The sequence below is a fragment of the Nematolebias whitei genome, chromosome 15 (assembly GCF_014905685.2).
Source record: "Nematolebias whitei isolate Nwh7 chromosome 15, NemWhi1, whole genome shotgun sequence".
NCBI classification, from domain to species: Eukaryota; Metazoa; Chordata; class Actinopteri; order Cyprinodontiformes; family Rivulidae; genus Nematolebias; species Nematolebias whitei.
In genome coordinates, this window is record NC_056512.1 from 18,686,509 (window position 1) to 18,694,047 (window position 7,539).

The following is a 7,539-nucleotide window of genomic DNA, read 5'->3' on the forward strand; positions in this document are numbered from 1 at the left end:
CTCTCATCACAATCAGTGTTTAAACGGAACTTCACCAGTTTATCTGAAGGACCTTCTTGCTCCATTTTCATCCACCCAGTCCCTACGATCACAGAACAGTCATCTCCTTCTCCTTCCATGAACTAAATTAAGGACCATGGGAGATCAGGCATTCTGTGTGGCTGGCCCCCCACCTCTGGAACTCCCTCCCTGAATATCTGAGAGCTCCACAATCATTGGTTGACTTTAAAAAAAGGCTTAAAGACTTTTCTTTTTAAGTAAGCCTATTCTGCCTCCAAATGATTTTATCACTGATTTTAGTTGATTTTGTCACTGATCTTATTTGCACTTTGAAATTTTTGTTAATGAAAAGTGCGTTACAAATTAAATTCATTATTATTATTATTATTATTGTTCTCCTAAAAACTGGAAGTCTTTTAAATAATCATTTCACCTGCATCAAACACTGCTGACACATAAAAACTGGTATCAACTATTCACATTTGCTACTTATGATGCAAGAAGGTTTTCCAGCTATTGAGACTCACTATTTAGACTGTGTTTCTGCCTGTGTTGTAAGGAAGTGAGAGACAGATGTGTGGTTACTGTGGCGACCGAATGAGCCACTGGTAGCAGCATCCACATTTTGCTTGTGCAGATAATTACAAATAAAGTCCCAAATTATCTCAGAGCTTTATGGAAGAAAGGTTTTGATACTGGTGGCTCAGTTGGTAGAGCTGTTCCCTCTCAGCGAGAAGGTCGACAGTTCAAATCCCGGCCCGGGACCTTTCTGGGTGGAGTTTGCATGTTCTTTCCTAGCATTTGTGGATTTTCTTCAGTTACTCCAGTTTCCTCCCACAGACCAAAAACATGCATGTTAGACTGACTGGTAACTCTAGAGTGAATGGTTGTTTGTCTGTTTGTCTCTATGTGTTTCTGTGATGGACTGGAGACCTGTCCAGGGTGTCCCCCACCTCTCACACAGTGATTGCTGGATATGGGCACCAGTGACCCCCCGTGACCCAATAAAGAAGAAGCAGGTAAAGATAATGGATAATTTTGATAATTTCAGGCAGTAGATGTAGATAATTTCAAGTTTGTAACGGTGAGTCTGAGGTCAAAGGAACACAAACAAAGCTTTGTGCTCAGATTTGTGCAAATACCTCTCTGTTCTGAGCTCCAACAAGAAATGCACAATCTAATCGCCCCCACCAGTGAAAGAGAAAATGAAGAAGAGTGTACGACAGTCTTGACATGAAAAGAAGAAGCCCATCCAGAACAGAGCAGCACACAAAAGCCTGGCTCATGCAGACGGGGGATGAAGGGGGGGCTGCAGCGTAGCAGACAGTCGGTGTGCCCACCCAGACTGTCTCTGATGAAAACAGCTCAGCTCAGGAGAGGAGAAACAAAAGGTTTGAGAGTCTAATCATGACAGCGCAGTGCATAGATGAAATCCACTCATCTTATTTTAGTCGGTGTCTGATGAGCGCTTCCAGATGTTACAGCCTCTGCAGGTGCACAGTTTTAATCTGCCTGGTGATAAATACTCTCACAACCAGGTCAATAAAATAATTTACAACCAGATAAGCAGCAGCTGTCAGGAATACACGGTCAGTTAGTGAAATGAATGTAAGGGTTATTTCAGAGGTAAACTCAACAGGTCTGACATTGTGAAGTCTTGAAGCAACACTGAACTGGGACAATGCAACTTGATGCATGCGGTGCAGCACTGGGGCACTGAGCGCGCGTGTGTGCGCGCAGTGGAGCATGGAGAATGGAAGAAAAGAGTTTGAACAGTTGAGAGAATGGGCTTTAGGCGCCTGCAGAAATGGTGGGGGGGGGGGGGGGGGGGGGAGGCAGACAACTGGGAGAAACTCAGACGAGAGAGTGGAGTGACTTGCAAGAGGTGACATCATCTTTAATTTGATTAATCCTCCAGACCGAGAGGCGATTGGCTGTTCTCAGAGGAAAAAAGACCTCTTCTTCTATTCAGTCCCTTTTCAGTTTTGCCATGGCGCGCTGTCTGCTAAATGCTGCGTTCAAGGACTCGCGGAGAATTCCACCTTTTGAGGAAGGGGAGAAAAAGAACCTGCTGGAAATGCTGTTGTGTCACTGCCAAAATGCACATAATAATCTGGAGTAACATTGTCCCCCAGATAGAAATGTTCCCCTTCATATCGTGTGTGCTAAATTTTATCATCTCACATCGTGGTGCACAAAAAGTGACATGACCTTAATCAAGTTTATGCAAATAGCAACTCTTGCCCTTTTTAATAAAATGTCGTTTGCTCTCAGGCATTCCATTATTTTCCTGCCATGTTTAGTTATTTTTGCTCTGTCGCATGAACTAAGCAGGTTGGTATAGCAGATGTTGCTAGAATTAATGTTTACTTATTTATTTATTTCTACAAAAACCAAACAAACGTGCAAAATATGGTCAAAAAACGACGACTATGGCTTCTTTTGTCTCTGGATTTCCCGCCATAAATTCAGACTCAAAGTCCTTTTTGTGGGTTTTTCACATTTATTCTTTTGCTGTTTTAATTTCAAACATGATTTTCATTAAATATTTGTATATGTGTAATAAATAACCCCATAACATTTTTTTTTTAAATTTGCTTTGGGTAAGAAAAGAACAAGTTATTAAAATGACTAGCAAAATGCTAATATGCCTTTATGCTATAGGCTAACTAGACAGTAGCTTCTCTATTTGGCTCTTGACAAGACATTTAAATGTTGAATAGTATTTGTTGACATCATCTAAATACTAAATAGCATTTCTTAAAATAATTTATATTGTTTGCCACTTTTCGTATCAAGATTTTTGACTAAGATCATTGAGAAAGCAGTTTTAGCTGCTTTGGTCAAGCCTTGAAAACAACTTTATGCACTGCCTTGTGCTATATTGTCCACGGAGTATACGTTGTGAATGACTCTCAGCGACTACCATATTTAATTCCTGCTCAATATCTGTAAATCTGACAAAGTTATGGCCATTTTTTTTTTTGTTGGATATTGCTGGTTAGCTTTGGCATCAGTCTCAAATTAAAAGTAGTCAGTTGTAGATGATAACTTTGTTCAAATTCATCCAGTAGTTCATGAGATATTTTGCTAACAGACAGAGTTGGCTCTAACTGTTAATACTGAAGTTTGTGCAGAGTATTGTGCTGGAACTTAACTATATCCAGCTTGCCAAGTTAAAGCACAATTCTATTAAAAAAAACGAGTTAAAGTTGTTTATTTTTTGGTTATAGTTTTTAGTTGTGGCGGCCATCTTGTATTGGGTTTGCTCAATCAGTTGTAGATTTAATGATTATTTCCTGAAAGTTTCAAATATGTCTACTTGTTAAATAGATGTTTAGCTAACAGACAGAGTTGGCTCCAACAGTCCATGGTACAAATTTTAAGAAATATCTTGATCATTCTATTACAAGTAGCAGCACGGTGGCGCAAACGGTAGAGCCGCTGCCTCTCAGCGAGCAGGTCTCTGGTTCAAATCCCGGTTCGCTGGCCTTTCTGGGTGGAGTTTGCATGTTCTCTCCATGCATGCGTGGGTTTTCTCTGGGTACCCCAGTTTTCTCCCACAGACCAAAATCATGCATGTTAGGCTGATTGGTAACTCTAAATTGTCCCTAGGTGTGAGTGCGAGAGTGAATGGTTGGTTGTCTCGTTTGTCTCCCTGTGTCCCTGTGATGGACTGACCCGTCCAGGGTGCCCCCCGCACAGTGACTGCCGGACATGGGCACCGGCGACCCCTGTGACCCAAAATGGAAGAAGCGGGTAAACGATAATGGATGGATGGATTCTATTAGAAGTATTAGAGCATGTGTCGGGGATCAGTCTCAGCTACTACCACACCAAATGTTAGGTCAGCGTCTGAAAAATTGCTTGAGTTATTTGCATTTTTATGCTTCCTGAAATCAGTTGGTCTGGCAGCCGTCTTGAAAGAGGTTGACTCCAAAACTTAAACATTTGAAGATGTTCTTCGGATGATTACTTTCTGCAAGTTTTGTTAACATTTGTCTCGTAGTTCGTGAGATATTTGGTAAAGGACAGGAACACAAACCCAGAGATGACTTCTGTTGTGACTACTTGGCGCTGTATAAATAAACTGAATTGAATTAATTGAACACAAACGCATGTATGGACAAACAAAAAGGGAAAAGAAAAAGTTTGCCCGCCTTCACCTTTCGGGGGTAATTACCGCACAAAACATGATAAAATAATCATGACACGCAACTACAACTTAAATTTCTCTATTATTTAAATTCCTGAATCCGTGAAGGCACCGAATCTAGTTCGTGTCCAGCGCGGGTTTCACGTTGCCTGGATTTTCCGACGACACGTGAACGCAGCAGCCGCCCTCCGCCTGTCATCCATCGTTCCGCCGGTCTGCGTTGCGTTCAGGGGCGAGCGAAGTGAAGCGGAGCAGCGTCCTTCTCGTTTTCTTCAGCCCGGGGTGCGCGCATCTCCCGCCGAGAGAGACTCGACGAGAACCAGAAGTTGATTCGTCGTCGACTCGATTCGAGTTACTACGCCACTGTCCTTCCTTCGACCCGGTTTCGTTTTCACCTTCATGCGCGCTTCTTCTTTTTTCCGGAGTCTCCAGCCGAGGTGGACGGGCCGACACTCCTCTCCCTGGGCGTAGACTTGGCTAGCCGCTCCGCTGACTGGTGAGCTCGCGACTGTTGTAGCTTTAGCTAGCATGCTATCAGTTAGTAACTACAGTTTTATAACATTAAACGGTCCTTTAAATAAACATCAGTGACTGTTAGAGGCCGTCTCTGTTATAGTTGGAATTTCTATTGTTTCTGGATTTTAGCTAATCGTACATTGTAACAGAGGTGCTAATTGTTCGTGTGATTATCTCTGTTAAACATTCCGTAAAATAAGGTTTTGTTTCGGTGTCATCCCATCGTTTTGTCCCCGGAGCCTCTGGGCTTCAGTGATTTGTGTGTAAACGCGCTTGTCGGGGCGGTGGCAGGCTCCGTGATGGTAGTCGCTCAGCAAACCTGTTAGATACGACCACTAACTGTTCAGCTGTTCAGATTTGGGCTCTTTCCATTACAGGTCCCTTTGTGTGGCCATTTTGTCCGCCTTTTCACCCTAAAGTTTCTCTTTTCTTCTTTCTCTTCTCGCCTCCCCCCCTCCATCCTCCACTCCCATTGTTCTGGGATGGACAAAAAGTAGTGAGAGCTGGTGATGGCCTGAGAATAGTTTTATTTTTGAACAGTTTTATTTCATGCAGCAGGTTGTAGCAGCTGAAATGTCCTTCAGAGAGTTGAACACAGCTGGTATTAATTAGAGGTGATTAATGTCAGCCTGCTCTAAAGTCCTCAGCTGTTTTCTGTCTGGAGGAAGCTCCCAGGACTGTCCCTGACCTGTGAGGACATCACCACCAAGAGACAAGTTGACAGACGCTGACCGCCAAACACTTGGTAAAGTTAGAACCAGCTAAAATGAGCAAAACGAGCTACAATCGAACATTAACAAAGCTGTGGCTATAAGCTAAATGTAGCAAAACTGCAGCTAAAATCCAAATTTAGCAATGGAGTAGCTAAAAGCTAATAGCAAAAGTAGCAAAAAAAGCTAAACAAAAGACAAACTGTTGGTAAAAAAAAATCAAACTGGCAAAACGGCAACTAAATCTAAAATTAGCAAAAGTTAAAAGGAACAAAAGTAGTTAAAAATAGCAAAACTTTAGCTTAAAGCTAATATTTGCTAAATCATACCTAAAGCTAAAAAATTTCAAAGCAGAATTTGGCTAAAAGCCAAATGTAGAAAACTAGTAGTAAAGCTAAGTGTAGCAAAACTGCTGCTAAAATTAGCTAAATAGAAGTAAAAGCTGAAATTAATAAAACTGCAGCTAAAAGCTAAAATCAAAATATAGCAATATAGTAGCTAATGGCAAAAGTAGCAAAAATGCTAAACAAATGACAAACTGTTGGTGAAAGATCAAATTGGAAAAACAGCAACTAAATCTAAAATTAGCAGAAGCTAAAAGGAACAAAAGTGTAGTTAAAAATAGCAAAACTGTAGCTTAAAGATACAATTTGCCGATCTATATCTAAAGGCTAAACATTTCAAAGCAGCATTTGGCTGAGAGCCAAATGTAGAAAAACAGTAGCCTAAAGCTAAGTGTAGCACAGCTGCAGCTAAAATGAACCAAATAGAACTAAAAACTTCAATTAGCAAAACAGCAGCTAAAAACTAAAATCCAAATATAGCAATGGAGTAGCTAAAAGCTAATGGCAAAATTAGCACTAAAAACTAAACAAAAGACAAACTGTTGGTAAAAGATCAAATTGGCAAAACAGCAATAAATATAAAATGGGCAAAAGCTAAAAGGAGCAAAAGTGTAGTTAAAAATAGCAAAACTGTAGCTTAAAGCTAAAATTGTCCAAACCACACCTAAAAGCTAAAATTTTCAAAGCTGTGGCTAAATGCTAAATGTAGAAAAGTAGTAGCCTAAAGCTAACTGTAGCAAAAGTAATCAGCAAAAACAGTAGCTAAAAGATAAAATAAGTTAAGCAGTTGCTTAAAAAGAAAATGATCAAAACCCTAACTTAAAGCTAAACTTAACAAAGCAGCAACTAAAAGCAAACTTTTACTAAACTAGCTGAAAATGAAAATACTTAAAGCAAGTTAGCTGAAATCTAAAATGATCTAAATGTAGCCCAAAGGTAAAATTTGCACAGTCATAGCGACAAGTTAAGCATAGTGAAAGTAGTAGCTAAAAGCTAAAAAGAGCAGAGAGAGAATTCAGCGTTCACACAGTTACATCTGCAGGGAGGGGAACAGGCACACTGGTCCCAAAGCCTGGTCTAAAATGTGCACTAAACCTCAGGTGTGCACTCAGGTCGAGGTTCAAGATTCTTGTCCCTTGAGAGATGGTCCAGAGCTTTTTGTGTCCTTGCTGGAGATGGTTTGATGACAATACTCAGTAATCCACCATGAATGTTGATGTCATCCTGAGTTAATGGTATCCCTGGGCAACTAATGTGTGCCTTTTAAGGCCTGTCCCCGCTGGGGGCTCAGATTCACTCCAACAGTCCTAAGTCAGAGGTGGGCTAAGCCATCGGTGAACACCCCGCCCCCCTTTTCTCTTCTGGCCCATGGATGAACGAATGGCTGACTCACCGCGTGCACTGATGAGGCAGGAAAACTACAGCCAGGCGGTCTAATCCAATCATGTGAAATTAGATTTAGCTGCCATTAAAAGGCACGCTCAGCTTTAATGAAGTTCATCAGCAGGGACTTTGAAAGATTACTATGACCTGAGGCGTTCTGTGAGCGGGGAGGATCAGTAACCAACACTCACTAATAAATCCTAAATAGCTGGGAAAAAACGCAAGTGATGTGTAGACGTGTGTCTGACTTCAGCCTTTGATGAATCGTAGAAATCAGGAACTCTTTGTCTTGTGGAACGGACAGCAGTGTGTGTTTTCTCTGCTAGCAGTGTGTTTTTTACTGGGTTGTATTGATTTGTGTGTTGTCTCTGTGTCAGAGGAGATGAAGTCTGCAGCGTTGGCTTCTCACCATGGTGAGAATGAAAGCATG

At 41.3% G+C, this 7,539-nt stretch overlaps 1 protein-coding gene across 1 annotated transcript in view; it reads left to right on the forward strand.

The window, feature by feature from the left end:
• Positions 1–4,352: 4,352 nt before the first annotated feature.
• The window catches only part of wu:fb95e10 (mucin-5AC), a 36,164-nt gene continuing 32,977 nt past the window's right edge, over positions 4,353–7,539 (forward strand). Inside the window, exon 1 of the mRNA XM_037688841.1 lies at positions 4,353–4,652. The gene's annotated coding sequence lies outside the window, so the exon portion shown is untranslated. The remainder of the gene's footprint in view (positions 4,653–7,539) is intronic.